Source organism: Primulina tabacum, chromosome 10 (assembly GCF_025594145.1).
Source record: "Primulina tabacum isolate GXHZ01 chromosome 10, ASM2559414v2, whole genome shotgun sequence".
NCBI lineage: Eukaryota > Viridiplantae > Streptophyta > Magnoliopsida > Lamiales > Gesneriaceae > Primulina > Primulina tabacum.
This window is the reverse complement of record NC_134559.1, coordinates 40,891,280-40,913,553: the sequence shown is the minus strand read 5'-3', so window position 1 is coordinate 40,913,553 and position 22,274 is coordinate 40,891,280. Positions and strand designations below refer to the sequence as shown.

Genomic DNA, 22,274 nt, shown 5'->3' with positions numbered 1-22,274 from the left:
TCAAGACAACAAAAATCGCTAAATGTTCCCAGGAAATAGAAAAAAAAAAAATAAGAAGAAGAAAATAGCAAACGTAAAGCTATTATTATGCCTGATATGATAAAAATGGAACCGAAATCGAATTAGAACTTCCTAAGCGGATTTCTCGAGGAAATGGAAGCTTAACAGAAGCGGAGAAATCGTAAATTAGAGGTCTTAGAGAAGGAATCGTCTAAATCTCGTCAGCTCGTTGCGGAGTAATGAGTCTCGTTCGTTTGCCCGTTTACAATCAATTAGGCTACAATTTGTCCAATCCAGCAGTGACCGAGCTACGTTGATTTCACATGTCTTATCTGGTCCCGATCGAGATTCAGATGATTTGAGACGAAATTGTCTGTCAACATGTAATCAAAAAAAGAAAAACACGAAAAGTGTTGTAACGAGAGGACTTCCCAGGGGGTCACCCATACTAGTACTGCTCTCGGCCAAGCACGCTTAACTTCGGAGTTCTGACGGGATTCGGTGCATTAATGATGGTATGACCGCACCCGACATTGACTGGGATGTTTATTCTTATATCCTTTGAGTACGTGTGGAGCGGGCGGCGATAGACAACACGCGGCACTGCTCTCGCCCATTCAGAACCATGAAGTTAAGCGTTCTGGCGCGATGGTAGAGCTAGGATGGGTGACCTCCCTGTGAAGTCCTCGTGTCTCGACCGTTTACGTAAATTATAGCTAAAACAGTCGAAATAAATTTTTTTAATGAGTTAACCGTCTCTAGAGTAATTTGCTACATACCCTTCCGTACAGAACTGGCTCACGATAACAAAAATCGCTAAATGTTCCCAGAAAATAGAAAAAAAATAAGAAGAAGAAAATAGCGAATGTAAAGCTATTATTATGCCTGGGATATGATAAAATGGAACCGGAATCGAATTTCGGTCTTCCTAAACGGATTTCTCGAGGAAACGGAAGCTTAACGGAAGCGGAAAATCGCAAATTAGAGGGTCTTAGAGAAAGAATTCGGCTAAAATCTCTCCAGCTCATTGCGGAGTAATGAGTCTCGTTCATTTGCCCGTTTACAATCCAATTAGGCTAAAATTTTGTCCAAATCCGGCAGTGCTCGAGCTACGTTGATTTCATATGTCTTATCTTGTCCCGATCGTGGTTCAGAAGCTTTGAGCCGAAAATCGTCTGTCAACAAGTATAAAAAATAGAAAAAAAAGAAAAAGGGTGCAACACGAGGACTTCCCAAGGGGTCACCCATCCTAGTACTGCTCTCGCCCAAGCACGCTTAACTACGGAGTTCTGATGGGATCCGGTGTATTAGTGCTGGTATGATCGCACCCGACATTGAGTGGGATGTTTATTCTTATATTACTCGAGTACGTTTGGAACGGGCGGCGATGGACGCGTCACTGCTCCCGCCCAATCAGAACCATGAAGTTAAGCGTTCTGGCGCTATGGCAGAGCTAGGATGGGTGACCTCCCTGGGAAGTCCTCATGTCGCGACCGTTCACATAAATTATAGCTAAAACAGTCAAAATAATTGTTTTTAATGAGTTAACCGTCTCCGGTGTAATCTTCGTCATATCCTTCCGCACAGAACCGGCTCACGACAAAAAAAATCGCAAAATGTTCCTAGAAAATAGAAAAAAATAAGAAGAAGAAAATAGCGAATGTAAAGCTATTATTTTGCCTGGGTTACGATAAAATTGAACCGGAATCGAATTTCGGACTTCCTAAACAGATTTCTCGAGGAAAGGAAGCTTAACAGAAGCGGAAAATCGCAAATTAGAGGGTCTTAGAGAAGGAATTCGGATAAAATCTCGCCAGCTCATTGCGGAGTAATGAGTCTCGTTCGTTTTCCTGTTTACAATCGAATTAGCCTACAATTTTGTCCAAATCCGGCAGTGCCCGAGCTACGTTGATTTCACATGTCTTATCTGGTCCTGATCCAGATTCAGATGATTTGAGCCGAAAATCATCTGTGAACAAGTAATCAAAAATAGAAAAACACGAAAAGGGGTGCAACAAGATGACTTCCCGGGGGGTCACCCATCCTAGTACTGCTCTCGCCCAAGCACGCTTAACTTCCGAGTTCTGATGGGATCCGATGCATTAGTGGTGGTATGATCGCACCCGACATTGAGTGGGATGTTTATTCTTATATCTCTCGAGTACGTGTGGCTCGGGCGGCGATGGACAACAAATAAATCCTTATATTATTTCGAAAATTCTGATTCAGCCCTTTAACGTTCGTAAATTGCCCTTAGGTCCCCAATCTTTCGAAATATTGCATTTTGGTCCCTTAAATTTCGATACTTTCATGTTGATTTTATACGCTGGGACGTAAATTTTATCGGTGTGGGTTTTTCAATAAAAAAATACGAACTTTTTGGCAAATCGGCTATTTAATTCCCAAACTATTTTTACCAAAACTTTACTAATATTTTATTTAATTCTAATTAAAGACTAATGGGCTTAATTAGGGACTTAATAGGCCTAAAGCCTTGTTAGTGTTTAATTAAGTATATAATATGTAAACCTTTCCCATAACCCAACGATTCTTTCAAAAGCACACGGCCACTCTTCTGAAAATACCTAGATTACACGGCCTACACATGCTTAAAAATTGAGGCAAACTTTCGAGCATTGCCAAAGGAAAGTCTTAGCCAAGGTTCTTGCTCCGTTCTTCTTCATCGTCAATGATTTTTCGTGCGTAAATTACGCATAGGCACACCTATTCTTCCCTTAAAACCATCATGAAATCATATTATATTTTTATGCATGAAAATTTTGGGAAACAAGTGACACTTTGAATTATTTTCGTTTTTATGCAATCCATGAAATTCCAAGCATGATTTTGATTCAAATTTTGTCGTTTACATGTATATACGGGCTGCCATGATATAGGTTATGTTTAGGCACGATTTTGCACGGGATTTAGAGTCCTAGATAATCACCTTAACACCACACATGCAATAGAACACAAGCTGTGCAGCAACTTGCTGTCATGGAGCAAAGGGGTTCAGTTTTATGGTTGCAGGGTCTAGGGCTTGGTTGGCTAGTTCCAGGTGTTAGCCAAGGTCGTGGGTGAGTTAGGGAGAGAGTCCTAGCCATGCTAGGACTCGCGATCAAGGGCTGGGAAGGAGTCCTAGCAAGCTATGACTCCCACCCGAGAATCAAGGGGAATTGCGTGCTGGGTTCTGGGCTTGTTGCAGGCTGGTGGGCGTGGTCCTGGGGGCCTGGGTCCTTAGGGGGTGCACAACAGGTGGGTTCGGTGGCTGGGTTCGTTGGTAGGGGCAGGGAAGCTTGATCAAGAGTCCTTGTCCAACAAGGATTTCTCGGCCAGCTTATGGTAGAGGAGTATGGGGCTCGTTTTTTGGTTTTGGGTGTTTTCCGTTGGATCTTTGGGTCCAGTAGGTACTTTAGGATGTTGGTCAATTTTAGGATCAACATGGTTCGGGGGTAACTCGTGAAAATCAAGAGATGGCTCGGGGTCGAAGATTTTGGGTCATTAGGGTTTTTAAAACTTGGGAAAATTGAAAAATAGTTCACGGGGGTCGAGTCGTGGTTCATAAGGGCTAAAATAATATAAAAAGACTAAATTCTCAACTGGTACCAACACTTAGGAATCTAGGTACTTAAGTCTGGAGGTCCTGGGTTCAAGTGTTGGGGAAGGCGAAAGAAACCACTTACCAGGGGTGAGATATTCTATGAGTGACGGTGCATGGGCATGGGCCGATGCCCATGTTGGACCATCCTAACGACCCATGACCAGTAGTGGTGCGGGGGTATGGGCCGAGGCCTTTGTTAGTTCAGCCTAATGGCCCATGACCGTTACAAAAAAAGGCGCCTTTTTTTGTAACGATCACGGGCCATTAGGCTGAACCAACAAAGGCCTCGACCCATGCTGGACCATCCTAACGATCCATGACCAGGGAAGTCCTCGTGTCGCGACCGTTTACGTAAATTATGGATAAAACTGTCGAAATAATTGTTTTTAATGAGTTAACCGTCTCCGGAGTAATCTGCGTCATACCCTTCCGTACAGAACCGGCACACGACAACAAAAATCGCTAAATGTTCCCAGAAAATAGAAAAAAAAATCGGAAAAAAAATAGCGAATGTAAATTTATTATTATGCCTAGGATACGATAAAATGGAACCGGAATCAAATTTCGGACTTCCTAAGCGAATTTCTCGAGGAAACGGAAGCTTAACAGAAGCGGAAAATCGCAAATTAGAGGGTATTAGAGAAAGAATTCGGATAAAATCTCGCCAGCTCATTGCGGAGTAACGAGTCTCGTTCGTTTACCCGATTACAATCAAATTAGGCTACAATTTTATCCAAATCCGGCAGTGCCCGAGCTACGTTGATTTCACATGTCTTATCTGCTCTCGATCGTGATTCAGACGATTTGAGTTGAAAATCGTCTGCCAAAAAGTAATCAAAAATAGAAAAACACGAAAAGGAGGACTTCCCAGGGGGTCACCTATCCTAGTACTGCTCTCGCCCAAGCACGCTTAACTTCGGAGTTCTGATGGAATCCGGTGCATTAGTGCTGGTATGATCGCACCCGACATTCAATGAGATGTTTATTCTTATATCCCTCGAGTACGTGTGGAGCGGGCGGCGATGGACAACACGCAGCACTGCTCTCGCCCAATCAGAACCATGAAGTGAAGCGTTCTGGCGCGATGGTAGAGCTAGGATGGGTGACTTCCCTGGGAAGTCCTCGTGTCGCGACCCTTTACGTAAATTATGGATAAAACAAATGAAATAATTGTTTTTAATGAGTTAACCGTATCCGGCGTAATCTGCGTCATACCCTTCCGCACAAAACCGGCTCACGACAACAAAAATCGCTAAATGTTCCCAGAAAATGGAAAAAAAAAATAAGAAGAAGAAAATAGCGAATGTAAAGCTATTATTATGCCTGTGATACGATAAAATGGACCGGAATCGAATTTGGACTTCCTAAGCCGATTTCTCGAGGAAACGAAAGCTTAACAGAAGCGGAAAATCGCAAATTAGAGGGTCTTAAAGAAGGAATTCGGCTAAAATCTCGCCAGCTCATTGCGGAGCAATGAGTCTCGTTCGTTTGCCCATTTACAATCAAATTAGGCTTCAATTTTGTCCAAATCCGGCAGTGCCCGAGCTACGTTGATTTCACATGTCTTATCTGCTCTCGATCGTGATTCAGACGATTTGAGTTGAAAATCATCTGCCAAAAAGTAATCAAAAATAGAAAAACACGAAAAGGAGGACTTCCCAGGGGGTCACCTATCCTAGTACTGCTCTCGCCCAAGCACGCTTAACTTCGGAGTTCTGATGGAATCCGGTGCATTAGTGCTGGTATGATCGCACCCGACATTCAATGAGATGTTTATTCTTATATCCCTCGAGTACGTGTGGAGCGGGCGGCGATAGACAATACGCAGTACTGCTCTCGCCCAATCAGAACCATGAAGTTAAGCGTTCTGGAGCGATGACAGAGCTAGGATGGGTGACTTCCCCGGGAAGTCCTCGCGTCGCGACCCTTTACGTAAATTATGGATAAAACAATTGAAATAATTTTTTTTTAATGAGTTAACCGTCTCCGGCGTAATCTGCGTCATACCCTTCCGCACAGAACCGGCTCACGACAACAAAAATCGCTAAATGTTCCCAGAAAATGGAAAAAAAAATAAGAAGAAGAAAATAGGAAATGTAAAGCTATTATTATGCCTGTGATATGATAAAATAGACAGGAATCGAATTTGGACTTCCTAAGCGGATTTCTCGAGGAAACGGAAGCTTAACAGTAGCGAAAAATCGCAAATTAGAGTGTCTTAAAGAAGGAATTCGGCTAAAATCTCGCCAGCTCATTGCGGAGTAATGAGTCTCGTTCGTTTGCCCGTTTACAATCAAATTAGGCTTCAATTTTGTCCAAATCCGGCAGTGCCCAAGCTACGTTGGTTTCACATGTCTTATCTGGTCACGATCAAGATTCAGATGATTTAAGCCGAAAATCGTCTGTCAACAAGTAATCAAAAATAGAAAATCACGAAAAGGGGCGCAATACGAGTACTTCCCAGGGGGTCACCCATCCTAGTACTGCTCTCGCCCAAGCATGCTTAACTTCTGAGTTCTGATGGGATCCAGTGCATTAGTTCTTATATCCCTCGATTACGTGTCGGGCGGGCGGCGATGGACAACACACGGCACTGCTCTCTCCCATTCAGAACCATGAAGTTAAGCGTTCTGGCGCGATGGCAGAGCTAGGATGGGTGACCTCCCTGGGAAGTTTTCGTGTCGCGACCCTTTACGTAAATTATGGATAAAACAATCGAAATAATTGTTTTTAATGAGTTAACTGTCTCCGGAGTAATCTGCGTCATACCCTTCCGCACAGAACCGGCTCACGATCTCAAAATACGCTAAATGTTCCCAGAAAATAGGAAAAAAAATAAGAAGAAGAAAATAGCGAATGTAAAGCTATCATTATGCCTGGGATACGATAAAATGGAACCGGAATCGAATTTAGGACTACCTAAGTGGATTTCTCGAGGAAACGGAAGCTTAACAGAAGCGAAAAATCGCAAATTAGAGGGTCTTAGAGAAGGTATTCGGCTAAAATCTGGCCAGCTTATTGCGAAGTAATGAGTCTCGTTCGTTTGTCCGTTTACAATCAAATTAGGCTACAATTTTGTCAAAATACGGCAGTGCCCGAGCTACGTGATTTTACATGTCTTATCTGGTCTCGATCGAGATTCAGATGATTTGAGCCAAAAATTGTCTGTCAACAAATAATTAAAAATAGAAAAACACTAAAATGGCTGCAACATGAGGACTTCCCAGTGGGTCTCCCATCCTAGTACTGCTCTCGCCCAAGCACGCTTAACTTCGAAGTTCTGATGGGATTCTATGCATTAGTGCTGGTATGATCGAACCCGACTTTGAGTGGGATGTTTATTCTTATATCCCTCGAGTATATGTGGCGCGGGCGGCGATGGACATCATGCAGCACTGCTCTCTCCCAATCAGAACCATGAAGTTAAGCGTTCTGGCGCGATGGCAGATCTAGGATAGGTGTCCTCCCTGGGAAGTCCTCGTGTCGCGACCGTTTACGTAAATTATAGCCAAAACAGTCGAAATAATTGTTTTTATTGAGTTAACCGTCTCGGGAGTAATCTGCGTCATACTCTTCCGCACAGAACCGGCTCACGACAACACAAATCGCTAAATGTTCCCAGAAAATAGAAAAAAAATCATAAGAAGAAAATTGCGAATGTAAAGAAATTATTTTGCCTGTGATACGATAAAATGGATCGGAATCGAATTTGGACTTCCTAAGCGGATTTTTCGAGGAAACAGAAGCTTAACAGAAGCGGAAAAAATCGCAAATTAGAGGGTCTTAGAGAAGGAATTCGGCTAAAATCTCGCCAGCTCATTGCGGAATAATGAGACTCGTTCGTTTGCCCGTTTACAATGGAATTAGCCTACAATTTTTTCCAAATCCGGCAGTTACCGAGCTACGTTTATTTCACATGTCTTATCTGGTCCCGATCAAGATTCAGATGATTTGAGCCGAAAAACGTCTGTCAACAAGTAATCAAAAATAGAAAAACACGAAACGGGGTGTAACACAAGGACTTCCCATGGGGTCACCCTTGCTAGTACTGCTCTCGCCCAAGCACGCTTAACTTCGGAGTTCTGATGGGATCCGGTGCTTTAGTGCTGGTATGATCGCACCCGACATTGAGTGGTATGTTTATTCTTATTTCCCTCGAGTACGTGTGGCGCGGGCGGCGATGGACAACACGCGGCACTGCTCTCTCCCAATCAGAACCAAGAAGTTAAGCGTTCTGGCAAGATGGCAGAGCTAGGATGGGTGACCTCCTTGGAATTCCTCGTGTCGCGACCGCTTACGTAAATTATAGCTAAAACAGTTGGAATAATTGTTTTTAATGCCCTTCCGCACAGAACCGGCTCACGACAACAAAAATCGCTAAATGTTCCCAGAAAATTGAAAAAAAAATAAAAAGAAGAAAATAGCGAATGTAAAGCTATTATTATGCCTGAGATACGATAAAATAGAATCGGAATCGAATTTCGGACTTCCTAAACGGATTTCTCGAGGAAACAAAAGCTTAACATAAGAGAAAAATCGCAAATTAGAGGGTCTTAGAGAAGGAATTCGGCTGAAATCTCGCCAGCTCATTGCGGAGTAATGAGTCTCGTTCGTTTGCCCGTTTACAATCAAATTAGCCTACAATTTTGTCCAAATCCGGCAGTGCTTGAGCGACGTTGATTTCACATGACTTATCTGGTCCCGATCGAGATTCAGATGATTTGAGCAGAAAATCGTCCGTCAAAAAGTAATCAAAAATTGAAAAACACGAAAAGGGGTGCAACACGAGGAGTTTCAAGGGGTTCACCCATCATAGTACTGCTCTCGCCCAAGCACGCTTAACTTTGGAGTTCTGATAGGAACCGGTGCATAAGTGCAGGTATGATCACACCCGACATTGAGTGGGATGTTTAATCTTATATCCCTCGAGTACGAGTGGAGCGGGCGGCGATGGACAACACGCGGCACGGCTCTCGCTCAATCAGAACCATGAAGTTAAGCGTTCTGGCGCGATGGCAGAGCTAGGATAGGTGACCTCCCTGGGAAGTCCTCGTGTCGCGACCCTTTACGTAAATTATGGATAAAACAATCGAAATAATTCTTTTTAATGAGTTAACCGTCTCCGGCGTAATATGCGTCACACCCTTCTGCACAGAACCTGCTCAAGACAACAAAAATCACTAAATGTTCCCAGAAAATAGAAAAAAAAATATGAAGAATAAAATAGCGAATGTTAAGCTATTATTATGCCTGGGATACGATAAAATGGAACCGGAATCGAATTTCGGACATTCTAAGCGGATTTCTTGAGAAAACGGAAGCTTAACAGAAGCGGAAAATTAGAGGGTCTTAGAGAAAGAATTCGGCTAAAATCTCACCAGCTCATTGCGGAGTAATGAGTCTCGTTCGTTTGCCTGTTTACAATCAAATTAGGCTACAATTTTGTCCAACTCCGGAAGTGCCCGAGCTACGTTGATTCCACATGTCTTATCTGGTCCCGATCGAGATTCAGATTATTTGAGGCGAAAATTGTCTGTCAACAAGTAATCAAAAATTGAAAAACACGAAAAGGGGTGCAACACGAGGACTTCCCAGGGGGTCACCCATCCTAGTACTGATCTCGCCTAAGCATGCTTAAATTCGGAGTTCTGATGGGATCCGGTGCATTAGTGCTAGTATGATCGCACCCGACATTGAGTGGGATGTTTATTCTTATATCCCTCGAGTACATGTGGCGCGGACGGCGATGGACAACAAGCTGCACTGCTCTCGCCCAATCAGAACTATGAAGTTAAGCGTTCTGGCGCGATGGCAGAGCTAGGATGGGTGACCTCCCTGAGAAGTCCTCGTGTCGCGACTGTTTACGTAAATTATGGATAAAACAGTCGAAATAATTGTTTTTAATGAGTTAACCGTCTCCGGAGTAATCTGCGTCATACCCTTCCGCACAGAACCGGCTCACGACAACAAAAATCGCTAAATGTTCTCAGAAAATAGAAAAAAAATAAGAAAAAGAAAATAGCGAATGTAAATCTATTATTATGCCAGAGATACGATAAAATGGAACCAGAATCGAATTTCGGACTTCTTAAACGGATTTCTCGAGGAAACGGAAGCTTAACAGAATCGGAAAATCGCAAATTAGAGGGTCTTAGAAAATGAATTCGGCTAAAATCTCGTCAGATCATTGCGGAGTATTGAGTCTCGTTCGTTTGCCCATTTACAATCAAATTAACCTACAATTTTGTCCAAATCCGGCAGTGCCCGAGCTACATTGATTTCACATGAATTATCTGGTCCCGATCGAGATTCAGATGATTTGAGACGAAAATCGTCTATCAAAAAGTAATAAAAAATAGAAAAACATGAAAAGGGGTGCAACACGAGGACTTACTAGGGGGTCACCCATCCTAGTACTGCTCTCGACCAAGCACGCTTCACTTCGGAGTTCTGATGGGATCTGGTGCATTAGTGCTGGTATGATCGCACCCGACATTGAGTGGGATTTTTATTCTTATATCCCTCGAGTACGTGTGGCGCAGGCGGCGATGGACAACACGCGGCACTGCTCTCGTCCAATCAAAACCATGAAGTTAGGCGTTCTGGCGCGATGGCAGAGCTAGGATGGGTGACTTCCCTGGGAAGTTCTCGTGTCGCGACCGTTTACGTAAATTATAGCTAAAATATTCAAAATAATTGTTTTTAACGAGTTAACTGTCTCCGGAGTAATCTGCGCCATACCCTTCCGCACAGAACCGACTCACGACAACAAAAGTCGTTAAATGTTGCCAGAAAATAGAAAAAAAAAATAAGAAGAAGAAAATAGCGAATGTAAAGCTATTATTATGCCTGTTATACGATAAAATGGAACCAGAATCGAATTTCGGACTTCCTAAACGTATTTCTGGAGGAAACGGAAGCTTAACAGAAGTGAAAAATCGCAAATTAGAGGGTCTTAGAGAAGGAATTCGGCTAAAATCTCACCAGCTCATTGCGGAGTAATTAGTCTCGTTCGTTTACCCGTTTACAATCAAATTAGCCTACAATTTTGTTTAAATCCGGCAGTGCCCGAGCTACGTTGATTTCACATGCCTTATCTTGTCCCGATCGAGATTCAGATGATTTGAGCCGAAAATTGTCTGTCAACAAGTAATCAAAAATAGAAAAACACGAAAAGGGGTGCAACACGAGTACTTACCAGGAGGTCACCAGTCCTAGTATGGCTCTCGCCCAAGCACGCTTAACTTCGGAGTTCTGATGGGATCCAGTGCATTAGTGCTGGTATGATTGCACCCGACATTGAGTGGGATGTTTATTCTTAAATCCCTCGAGTACGTGTGGCGCGTGCGGCGATGGACAACACGCGGCACTGCTCTCGCCCAATTAGAACCATGAAGTTAAGCGTTCAGGCGCGATGGCAGAGTTAGGATGGGTGACCTCCATGGGATGTCCTCGTGTCGCGACCTTTTAAGTAAATTATAGCTAAAAAAGTCAAAATAATTGTTTTTAATTAGTTAACCATCTCCGGAGTAATCTGCGTCATACCCTTCCGCACAGAACCGGCTCACTACAATAAAAATCGCTAAATGTTCCCAGAAAATAGAAAAAAAAAGAAGAAAATAGTGAATGTAAAGCTATTATTATGCCTGGGATACGATAAAATGGAACTGGTATCGAATTTCGGACTTCCTAAACGCATTTCTGGAGGAAACGGAAACTTAACAGAAGCGAAAAAATCGAAAATTAGAGGGTCTTAGAGAAGGAATTCGGCTAAAATCTCGCCAGCTCATTGCGGAGTAAAGAGTCTCGTTCTTTTTCCCGTTTACAATAAAATTAGCCTAAAATTTTATCAAAATCCGGCAGTGCCCGAGCTACGTTGATTTCACATGTCTTATCTGGTTCCGATCGAGATTCAGATGATTTGAGCCGAAAATCGTCTGTCAACAAGTAATCAAAAATAGAAAAACACGAAAAAGGGTGCAACACGAGGACTTCCCAGGGGGTCACCCATCCTAGTACTGGGGTTTTTTTAAAAAAATAATTTAAATTTTAAAATTAATTTCAATTATAATGTAAAAAAAAGAGTATGCAAATATACCTCAATCCGCGCTTACGAAGCGCGGACGCTGCCCACGTGGAGCAGCGTCCATGCTTCGTAAGCGCGGACCCTGCCCACGTGGAGCAGCGTCCATGCTATTCCTAAATTTTTGTTATTTTATTAAGGGTAAGTACATGATAATAACCACCTATAGGACACTAATATTTTACTTTAGTTTTTTGTTTTTTTTTAAATTTCAACACATACTTTTATTTTTTATTTTTTTTCAACAATTCAAATATCAATTTAGTTTCTCCATAATTTATCAAATTTCACTTTATTCCATCGATAATAATAAAAAAGACTGTACACACACGCATCGCCTGTGCAGAGAAACTAGTATTCATTAACAGCCGCAGATAATAGTATAAACAGCGTGCACATGTACGCCACGGATAATCTTAAACTTTCAACGGTTTGCATCTTTGCAGCATGCAATGTTCGCTACGGAAAAAGAATTTGCGCGCTGCGAAAAACCATTTTTGTTGTAGTGAAGACAGAGAAAAAAACAGACAAAAATTCATCACGAAATAAGTTTTTTCGGGAATATTTACTCTTGTCCAATATATATAAAATTAAACGATTATTTAAAAAATATTTTCTTGATAAAATTTCATTACTATTTTGACTGGAAGATCGTGAATTAAATTTATTAAACAAATAATAATTCTTGTTAAATTTAAGATTTAAACAGAAATTTTTGAGTAGGTCTCTTGTGAAACGGTCTCACGAATTTTTATCTCACGAATCTTTTTTGAATAGTAGAGATTCTTGAAAAAACTTATTTCGTGATGAATTTTTGTCTGTTTTTTTCTCTGTGTTCACTACAACAAAAATGGTTTTTCGCATCGCGCAAATTCTTTTTCCGCAGCGAACATTGCATGCTGCAAAGATGCAAACCGTTGAAAGTTCAAGATTATCCGCTGCGTACATGTGCACGCTGTTAATACAATTATCTGCGGCCGTTAATAAATTATGGAGAGACTAAATATATATTTGAATTGTTGAAAAAAAATTAATAAAAGTGTATGTTGATATTAAAAAAAAAAACAAAAACCTAAAGTGCAATAGTTGGTGTCCCATAGGTGGTTATTATCATGTCCTCACCCTTAATAAAATAACCAAAATTTAGGAATAACGACGGTTTTTAAACCGTTGCTCAAACTAACGTCGGTTTCGAAACCGTCGCTGATTCTATTTTCGCGACATATATTAAACCGTCGCTGATTCCATTTTAGCGACAGTTTATAAACCATCGCTGATTCAATTTGAGCGATGGTTTTATATATATTCCGTCGCTAATTATTCCGTCGCGCGGACGTGGCACCACGTGAGCAGCGTCCGCGCTTACGAAGCATTAGTGATGGTATGATCGCACCCGACATTGAGTGGGATGTTTATTCTTATATCCCTTGAGTACGTGTGGAGCGGGCGGCGATGGAAAACACGAGGCACTGCTCTCGCCCAATCAGAACCATGAAGTTAAGCGTTCTGGCGCGATGGCAGAGCTAGGATGGGTGACCTCCCTGGGAAGTTTTCGTGTCGCGACCGTTTACGTAAATTATGGATTATTTTTTTTAATGAATTAACCGTGTCCGGAGTAATTTATGTCATACCCTTCCGCACAGAACCGGCTCATGACAACAAAAATCTCTAAATGTTCCAGAAAATAGGAAAAAAATAAGAAGAAGAAAATAGCGAATGTAAAGCTATTATTATGAATGGGATACGATAAAATGGAACCGGAATCAAATTTCGAACTTTCTAAACGGATTTCTCGAGGAAACAGAAGCTTAACAGAAGCGGAAAATCGCAAGTTAGAGGGTCTAAGAGAAGGAATTTGGTTAAAATCTCGCCAGCTCATTGCAGAGTAATGAGTCTCATTCGTTTGCCCGTTTACAATCAAATTAGGCTACAATTTTGTCCAAATCCGGCAGTGCCCGAGCTACGTTGATTTCACATGTCTTATCTGGTCCCGATCAAGATTCAGATGATTTGAGCCGAAAATCGTCTGTCAACAAGTAATCAAAAATAGAAAAACACGAAAAGAGATGCAACACGAGGACTTCCCAAGGGGTCACCCATCCTAGTACTGCTTTCGCCCAAGCACGCTTAACTTCGGAGTTCTGATGGGATCCGGTGCATTAGTTGTAAGGCCCGAGAATTTGATTACCGTAATATGAGATTAATCTGAAATAATTTGGCAATAATTAATACGATTATTGATTTTTAATCGAGATAATTACGAAAGGCCTAACCGAGACACGAAATGAGATAGCGTGTGAAAATGGAAGTGCGAGGACAGCAGCAACGGCGCACATGCGCGACCGGATGCGCGCACATGCGCCAAACAGGCAGAAGACCTCGCGCATATGCGCGGAAGATGTCGCGCATATGCGCGAAGCCTATGCGAGTGACTCCAGAGGGTCTCGCGCATATGCGCGGAGATGAGTCGCGCATATGCGCGAGGCGATGTACAGGATATGCGCGGAGACCGAGTGTCTCGCGCATATGCGCCGATTGGGGTCGCGCATATGCGCGAGACGTGTTTTATGAAGGAGTGAGCCGCTTTCCTTGCATGCACGAAATATGTATGTATATATATATATAAACATACAAACGGTAATCCTCAGAAGGAAAAAGAAAGAAAGGAACGGAAGAAGCAGCTTCTGCTTTTGATCGAGATTTATGAAAAATCCGTCCGTCTGTTTTTGAATCCGACTTCAGTACTGTGTTCCAATCAACGCAGGCTACAACTGGACGTAAGTTTTGTTACGTTTAGACATGTTCTGAAATTATGATGTTGTCAGAATTAAATGGAATTCATATATGATGTTCTTGACATGTTAGACATCATAGAATCGAAGTCAGATTAAAGAATAGACTGTTTATGAAATTGTTATGAATTTCAGAGTTGATTTAGTTGAGATTCTATACAAGAATTGTGTTATTATTCAGATTATGAGTTGTACTGATACTGGTTATGAATTCTTGTATTATATCTGTGATGTTGAGATAGACGGGGTTATCGTGACTGTATTGTTATGCCGTCGAAACATCAGTAGATTGATATTGATTAGATTCAGTATTGATTTAGATTGATCAGATTCAGTAATGATTTCGATTGTATCGTGATATCGTTGATATGAATTAGATTGTGCCTTGTTCAGATATGGATCAGATTATGTATTGGTTTGAGTATTGATCAGAACAAGTCTTGAATTGATTTATATACTGATATTGTATTTATGCGATTGTCATCGCCAGACTGGTTATGGACAGATTGGAATACGAGACTTCGTCTTCGTCGGATCGAGAAGATAAAGGTATAAATAAATGTTGATTCGGGATTGCACAACTCGAGTTAGGTTTGACTTGAGTTTCCCAAAATCACATACTTTACCTTATTGCATTGATATTTGCATATTATCAGATTGATATGTTTAGTCTATTGAATTATAGTAGAGCCAGAGTTTGAGTCTAGGGCAGATCAGCCTAGCTAGGGCAGAATCGCCGAGGCTTTGTCAGAACCGCGTAGACTCTAGACTTACGGTGTATCGATGAGCTTAGATGTAGATCGACGTCTATTGTAGACATTCGATACAGCATACCAAAGTCTAAATTAGATCGGGATCCCTAGATTAGAATAAGAGATGAGTCGAGTCTTAGATATCGAGACTAGAACTTGATTTACAGATCCGTATTGATTTATGTTTCGTAGATTACGATTCATGTTTTATTTACAGATTGGTATTGATACATGTTATTGACTATGCTACATGTGATAAGATATAATTCATGCTTTTATGTTAATTCAGTTAACTGCATGTATACATTATTTATACTGGGATTTATTCTCACCGGAGTATCCGGCTGTTGTCTTGTTTGTATGTGTGCATGACAACAGGTGGGACAGGATCAGGGTCAAGAGGATGATGAGAGATCGAGATTAGAGTGGTAATTCCGGACTTGGATGTAGACTTGGTTTAATACTTGAAATTTAGTAGTTAAACCTTAGACTAGTTTGAATAATTTTTGTACATTATTATACTTTTATACTGAGATGTATATTAGTTAATTCCATTACGTTCCGCACTTACATTTTAAAAAAAGAAAAATTTTTAGACCCTGTTTATCTTAATTGATAATTAAATCCCAAAGATGATTAAGAAGATGATTAGCGTCCGGGTCCCCACAACAGGTGGTATCAGAGCGATAGATCTTTTAGATTGAGATAGAAGAGAATGAGCGAGGTAGATTGAGTTTTCTTTCCTTGCATGTGAATGCTAGCATGAGATTAGGTTTTACTGCTTTGAAATACATGGTTACCTGATTATCTGATTTGAGTTGGTATTATGTATTATTGAGTATGAATCAGATCTGATTCATGATCAGCAGTAAGATGATTAGAGAAAGATCGGAACAGATTTGTAGTATTTGAGTACTAATGTTTTGATAAGCAGATATCCCTCCACGGAGAATTCCAGAAATGGGTAGTACTTCGACTGAACAAATAGATGTATCAGAAACTCAGATAGAAATACAGTTGAAAGAATTTCAGTTATTTCAGCTGTCGATTCTGAGTGGTACCGAGACGTCTGAAGATTGTGAGAACTGGTTCGATGACATAGAAATACTGTTTGATTTACTTGATTATTCAGATGAGCAGAGAATTAAACTGATATTCCACCAGTTACGAGAGACTGCCAGGAGTTGGTGGATTACAAGTAAAAAATGCTAGAATAGAGAGGTACAGTGATTTCGTGGGAAATATTCAGAACTGAATTTTATCGAAGATTTTTCTCAGTTTCGTACCGAGAGGACAAGAAAGCAGAATTTGAGAATTTGAGACAAGGCCAACTGAATATTGAAGAATATGTTGCGAAATTCTCTACTCTACGGCGTTTTTCTCCTCAGGTAATTGGGAATGATGAAGCTGTAGCAGATCAGTTCATCAGAGGACTGAACTCGGAGATAGTTGCATTGATGATGAATATGCAGCAACCTTATCATTTTGTTGATGCCTTGAGTAAAGCGAAGAGAGCGGAAGCGAGTCTGATTAGACAACTAAAAAGGGTGTGTGCGATGCAACCCCAGACACAGATATCCCCTCTCCGATTTGATCGCGGCAGCACGAGTGGAAAGCAAGATTTGCTGAAAGCTCGAAAGAAGCCATTCAAGAAGTTAGGGAGCGGACTGAGCGGTTCAACTAGCTCCAGTGGTTCCAGCCCAAGTTATACTGGAGTGTATTGCAGGATTTGCGGAGGGAGACATTCCACAGAGCAATGCCAGGGAGTGACTGGTAGTTGTCGTATCTGCCGACAGCCGGGACACTTTGCTAGAGTTTGTCCCCAAAGAGATTCCCGTAGATTTCAGGGAGCTGGACCATCTGGTTGTGGTGATCGAGGAACAGACCCGGAGCACACTTGATGATATTGTGGCAGGTACTGTTACTTTATGATTATATTGCATATGTATTGATATATACTAATGCATTTTCTATGATTATCTTTGACTGAGTTGCATTGATACATATGGTATCTGTTGGGTCTGTATTGCTGTAGTATTAATCTTTGTACCTTTTGGGAAGGAAAGATTGATACCAGAGATTTTTATGACATATTGTATACTACAGTAAGATGAGAATGAGATTGAGTTAGATTATGATGTACTTGTGTTCTCTGATTTGATGTCATTATTGATATTAATATGCTGAACAAGTACAGAACTAGTGTAGATTCCTTCCAGAAAAATATAAGATTCAGACTAGATAGGGCTGATGAGTAAAGATTTCACGGTAAGGATTCTAGATTCAGAATTCCTTTGATATCTGTGTGTTGTATATGACTCGATCGATACAGAAAGGAACAGATGGTATCCTTATGTATTCAGTAGACATACTGAAATCGAGTCTAGCACTGGCAGATTTGCCAATGATGTACGAGTTGGCTGATGTTTGCCCAGATAAGATTTCAGATTTGCTTTATATCAGAAAGATAGATTCTAGAATTGAATTGAGATCAGGTACTGTTTGTGCTTTAGAATTTAGTACAGAATGATATTAAATGTACTGAATGACACTGAATGAATTGAAAGACCAGTAGAAGAGTACCGAACAGGAGTTACATCTGATCTAGTGTTTCTCTTTGGCATATTTCAATATATTCAGAGATATTCTGATGATTTCATGCTCGTTGTATCTATGATATTTTGATATATTCGCAGCATCTGATTGATTGAATCGAATAACTGAAGATTGAATGGGATATTCTGAGGAATGTGATTATTGTATACAGAAATTTTTCAGATATGAATTCTGCTTGAAACAGATTGTATTCAGAGTATGCGATATCTGAAGTTAGTATACCGATTGAATTTGACACAGTTGAGATTATGATCAGTGGCTGAGAATGATACCGATATCAGAAAGATCAGAAATTTCATAAATGTCAGAAATGTCAGAAATTTATTTTTGGTCTGAATTGATAGATTATCGTATACGATTGTTGTTTTGTATCTGCTTTAGTATTGTTATTGTTCTAAAACAGTATTTGAGATAGCTTATATTGTTTGGGGGCATATTATATTTACAGATGATATATAGCAGTTGATCAGCACGGCATGAAGACGTGATGGATTAGTCAGAATTGACAGTATTGCCAGAAATTGCAATTTTATGAGTTACTGAACTCACTAGATCAGTATAGACTATTGATATTGTGAATCTGATTTGATAGTACCGTTATTTTGAGTCAGTGTTTGATACAGATTATTCAAACCGAATCAGAACTGAATTCAAGAATTACGGCAGTTCAGAGATTTAACTAGAATGTCCAGAACTTAATTTCGATAATCAGAGCAGAGCATCGATCGGGGTGACAGATATGTGATTTTTACTGTATGAAAATGATTATCTTGTAATGTCAAATGTTTCACAATTGTACAACAGAATTTGATATCGATAATCAGAACCGAATACCAGGTAGGTATTTTTCTTTAATTTATACTATTAACTGATTGTTTATACCCAATAGTTCGAATTGGAAATGACAGATAAGGTCAGAAGCGCACAGAAATGGATTCAGTAGTCGTTTAGGTAACAGAAAGTATATGATAATTCGAACAGACAGTTTTGATATAGACAGATTAAATCAGTTATGATAGAATTTATACGGAAATGTTGGCAGAACTTGTACTGAAATGTCTGAATCGCCAATAAATGAAGACAGAAATATAGAAATCAGAAGAGTTATTACAGAATTTGTATATTTCTGACTAGACATGGGGAGTATATTTCGATGAATTTCGTAATAAGATCACTGTAATACTTTCCAGATTGTGATGTAATATGATTGTGATTGACATATTGTTCAATCTAGATTTATTAGTTTGTACCAGATAACGTACAAACATGACCAAATGACACAGATCGATGTCAGAAAAGTGGTCAGAATAACTAGAATGCCGAAGTAGAGTATATCAGATTGTGATTTTGCTTGATTTTGTGCTTTTGGCAGAATGTATAGCATGATTTTATCTATGATTTATAGATTGACGGATAGTTGAAATGAACTATCTATATACTGGAGGATATCCAGGAACTGTAGTGCTGGATTTTAGCACTAGTGACCTAATGTCTTGTCACTTTATGAATTACTGTATAATGATAGCTATCAAACGAGTATTAAGATAGCCACAGATAAAACATTGTACAGTGAGTACTGCAGATTTCCGCTGAATGGGAATGATATTACGGTGATATTTGAGATTGAATTTGATAACAGCTGTTGATATTGATGTGGTATGAGCTGTTGATTGGTATATACGGATGTTGTATAGCCAGTAATTGCAAGTAATTTTATCAGAATGGTTTGATAGAATGAATTTTCTGAAGTAACCTTGAGTATACATATCTTCCTTATCTGAATTGATTGCTTGTGATTTCGAGGACGAAATCATATCTTAGAGGGGGAGAAATGTAAGGCCCGAGAATTTGATTACTGTAATATGAGATTATTCTGAAATGATTTGGCAATAATTAATACGATTATTGATTTTTAATCGAGATAATTACGAAAGGGCTAACTGTAAGGTCCAAAATTAAGACGACGTAATCCAACTGCATGCGAATCTAGGAAATTATGAAAAATGGAGTAATTAATTGATTTTAGCTGCTAATTAATTATGTGACGTACTTGTTTATATGCTAAATGAGATTTATTTGTCATCATGCAAAAAAAAAAATGTATTTTAAGAATATTCAAGTGACGATCGAGGAACGGGGACCGAGGGCTGAAGAAAACGTAAAATATTTTTATTAAATAATTATTTTTAATTATTTACAAGATTGTCGATGCTTTTTAGTATTTTGTGAAATTAAGGGTTTTGAGGTGATTTTATACGCCGGGGCGTAAATTTTATCGGTGTTGGTTTTTCAACTAAAATACGAGCTTTTTGGCAACCCGGCTAATAAATTCACAAATTTATTTAAACAAAAACCTTGTTAATATTTTATTTAAATCCTAATTTAACTAATGGGCTTAATTCTATGGCTTAATAGGCCTAAAGCCTACTTAGGGATTTAATTAGTATTTAAAGTGTAAAAGTTGCAAAACCCTACACTTTGGCACCAAAGGAAATCGGCCACCTAGTTTATTTTCTGAAAAACTCTTCCCATCACACACACACAAACCTCACGGCACTTTGAAGGATTTTTGGTAAGGGTTTTTCGAAGGCAACAAGCAAAGTAGAAGCCGTAGTCATCTCCCGTTCTTCGTCGTCAAAGGTTTTTCGTGCGTATAAAACGCAAAGGCACGCCATACATCACCTTTTCTCATCCATCATATCATATTATTGATTGAATTATTGTGTGCATGAAGAACATGAAATATTTTTCAGAATTTTCGGTTTATGGCATGTATAAATGAGAAAACATGATTTTTGAATCCAATAACTTGTATATTATTTGGTTAAGGGGCTGCCATGACATAAGGAAGGATCAAGAGTGGTTTACACTTGTTTTAGAATCACACCAACTCACCTTAATCACCACCAAAAGTTACGGCAGAAACAAAACACCAAGCAGCGCGAGTTGCTGTCTTGGGTTGAGGGTTCGGGTTTTCATTGCAGGGGGTTGGGGTTGGGTTGGCTGGTTCCATGGGCTAGCCAAGGTCACGAGGGAGTCAAGGAGGGAGTCCTAGCCAAGCTAGGACTCACGGTCAGGGCTGGGGAAGAGTCCTAGCTATGCTAGGACTCCACCCGAGAACCATGCACAAGTTGGTGCAGGGTTTACGCACAGGTCCAGGGGATGAGGGGCTCAACTCGGGGTCACGGGCTGGGCTAGGGTGGCTCACTAGGGTCCTAGCGTGGTGCACAATAATTTGGTTCAGGGGCTGGGGCGTCGGCTTAGGGTCTAGACACCAAAATCGTAGAGTCCATGAAAGCTGAAAGTCTCGGCCAGCATGGGGTTACTTAAGAAGCTGTCGTTTTTGTGGTTTGGGCTGGTTTCTTGGTGAGGTTAGAGTCCAGTAGGGTACTTCAACATGTTGGGCAGGTTCTGGTTCGATATTGCTCGGGGGTAACTCGTGAAAATCGAAAGTTGGCTCGGGGTCGAAGTTTAGGTGTCGAATAGGGTATTTAAAAGAAGAAAAAAATTGGAAAACGGCTCACGGGGGTCGAGTCGGGGTCCATAAGGGCTAAAATAATATAAAAAGACTAAATTTATAATTTAGGAATTTTATATTAAAGTTTGGTATTTTTCGGGATTAAAACACCGTCAAAATAATTAAGAAAAAATAATTGAAAAAGTCTAACACTTAAGCTAAATAAAATTATGAAAAAATTCACGTAAGCTAAAATAATTATTTGGGACATGTTAGAGTCATGAAATCAAGGAAAAAGTCGAAAAGGTAAAATTTTACGTCTAGGGGTAAAACGGTCTTTTTGCACCTAAAGCATAGTAAACGTCATGGCAGTGCCCTAAATGCTATTTTTATGAAAATATGATTATTTTTAAATGTTTATGAATTATTCATGATTAAATGATGATTTTTAAATGTCTAAGGGATTTTTATGATTTAAGAAGACATTTAAAATACATGTTGCATGCTTGGTTTCAAAAAAATGAAAAACGTAATGATATTCATGATTTTTTTTAAGTGATGCGAATGAAAAATGTTGAAGGATGTGAAATAATTGTGACTAATTCGTTAATGTTGGCGACGTCGTAAGGGTTATGGTCCCAGTGGGAGCCCGACGATCGTGTTTCCATCATTGCGAATATGTGGTAACGGATATGTGGTAACGGTTTTGTGGTAACGGAAGAATGGGAATATCGTGAGGGGAAAAGGCCCCAGAGGGAGCCCCGACGATCGTATTTCTATTCGAATCATGATAGGCCAGGGCCCAGTTGACCGGTGAGAGTGTTGCTGGTGTCCCTCGCCGCCCAGTACTGTGGTTTTTTGTAGATGGATCCATCGACCCTCATGAGCATGATCAGGAAAGTCACAATTAACGATCTGAATTCAACAAAAGGAAAAGGAAAAGGAAAAGGAAAAGGAAAAATGTTTATGATCA

General features: G+C 40.2%; 8 non-coding genes and 5 pseudogenes across 8 annotated transcripts; all 13 read right to left on the bottom strand.

The window, feature by feature from the left end:
- Nucleotides 1-410: 410 nt before the first annotated feature.
- Nucleotides 411-529, bottom strand: LOC142512352 (5S ribosomal RNA; annotated as a pseudogene).
- Nucleotides 530-1,211: 682 nt separating this feature from the next.
- LOC142508676 (5S ribosomal RNA) lies at nt 1,212-1,330 on the bottom strand. Its single transcript, XR_012806880.1, has one exon. It is a non-coding gene; the product is annotated as a 5S ribosomal RNA (ribosomal RNA).
- Nucleotides 1,331-2,006: 676 nt separating this feature from the next.
- On the bottom strand, nt 2,007-2,125 carry LOC142510088 (5S ribosomal RNA). The gene has a single exon (XR_012808220.1). It is a non-coding gene; the product is annotated as a 5S ribosomal RNA (ribosomal RNA).
- Nucleotides 2,126-4,446: 2,321 nt separating this feature from the next.
- On the bottom strand, nt 4,447-4,566 carry LOC142510037 (5S ribosomal RNA). Its single transcript, XR_012808177.1, has one exon. It is a non-coding gene; the product is annotated as a 5S ribosomal RNA (ribosomal RNA).
- A 671-nt stretch (nt 4,567-5,237) lies between these two features.
- LOC142510036 (5S ribosomal RNA) lies at nt 5,238-5,357 on the bottom strand. Its single transcript, XR_012808176.1, has one exon. It is a non-coding gene; the product is annotated as a 5S ribosomal RNA (ribosomal RNA).
- A 683-nt stretch (nt 5,358-6,040) lies between these two features.
- LOC142512865 (5S ribosomal RNA) lies at nt 6,041-6,156 on the bottom strand (annotated as a pseudogene).
- A 647-nt stretch (nt 6,157-6,803) lies between these two features.
- LOC142510993 (5S ribosomal RNA) lies at nt 6,804-6,922 on the bottom strand (annotated as a pseudogene).
- Nucleotides 6,923-7,605: 683 nt separating this feature from the next.
- Nucleotides 7,606-7,724, bottom strand: LOC142514674 (5S ribosomal RNA). Its single transcript, XR_012810558.1, has one exon. It is a non-coding gene; the product is annotated as a 5S ribosomal RNA (ribosomal RNA).
- Nucleotides 7,725-8,375: 651 nt separating this feature from the next.
- LOC142511200 (5S ribosomal RNA) lies at nt 8,376-8,494 on the bottom strand (annotated as a pseudogene).
- Nucleotides 8,495-9,171: 677 nt separating this feature from the next.
- On the bottom strand, nt 9,172-9,290 carry LOC142514701 (5S ribosomal RNA). Its single transcript, XR_012810583.1, has one exon. It is a non-coding gene; the product is annotated as a 5S ribosomal RNA (ribosomal RNA).
- Nucleotides 9,291-9,973: 683 nt separating this feature from the next.
- On the bottom strand, nt 9,974-10,092 carry LOC142517346 (5S ribosomal RNA). Its single transcript, XR_012813096.1, has one exon. It is a non-coding gene; the product is annotated as a 5S ribosomal RNA (ribosomal RNA).
- Nucleotides 10,093-10,777: 685 nt separating this feature from the next.
- Nucleotides 10,778-10,896, bottom strand: LOC142509836 (5S ribosomal RNA). The gene has a single exon (XR_012807986.1). It is a non-coding gene; the product is annotated as a 5S ribosomal RNA (ribosomal RNA).
- A 2,851-nt stretch (nt 10,897-13,747) lies between these two features.
- LOC142512803 (5S ribosomal RNA) lies at nt 13,748-13,863 on the bottom strand (annotated as a pseudogene).
- Nucleotides 13,864-22,274: the final 8,411 nt, after the last annotated feature.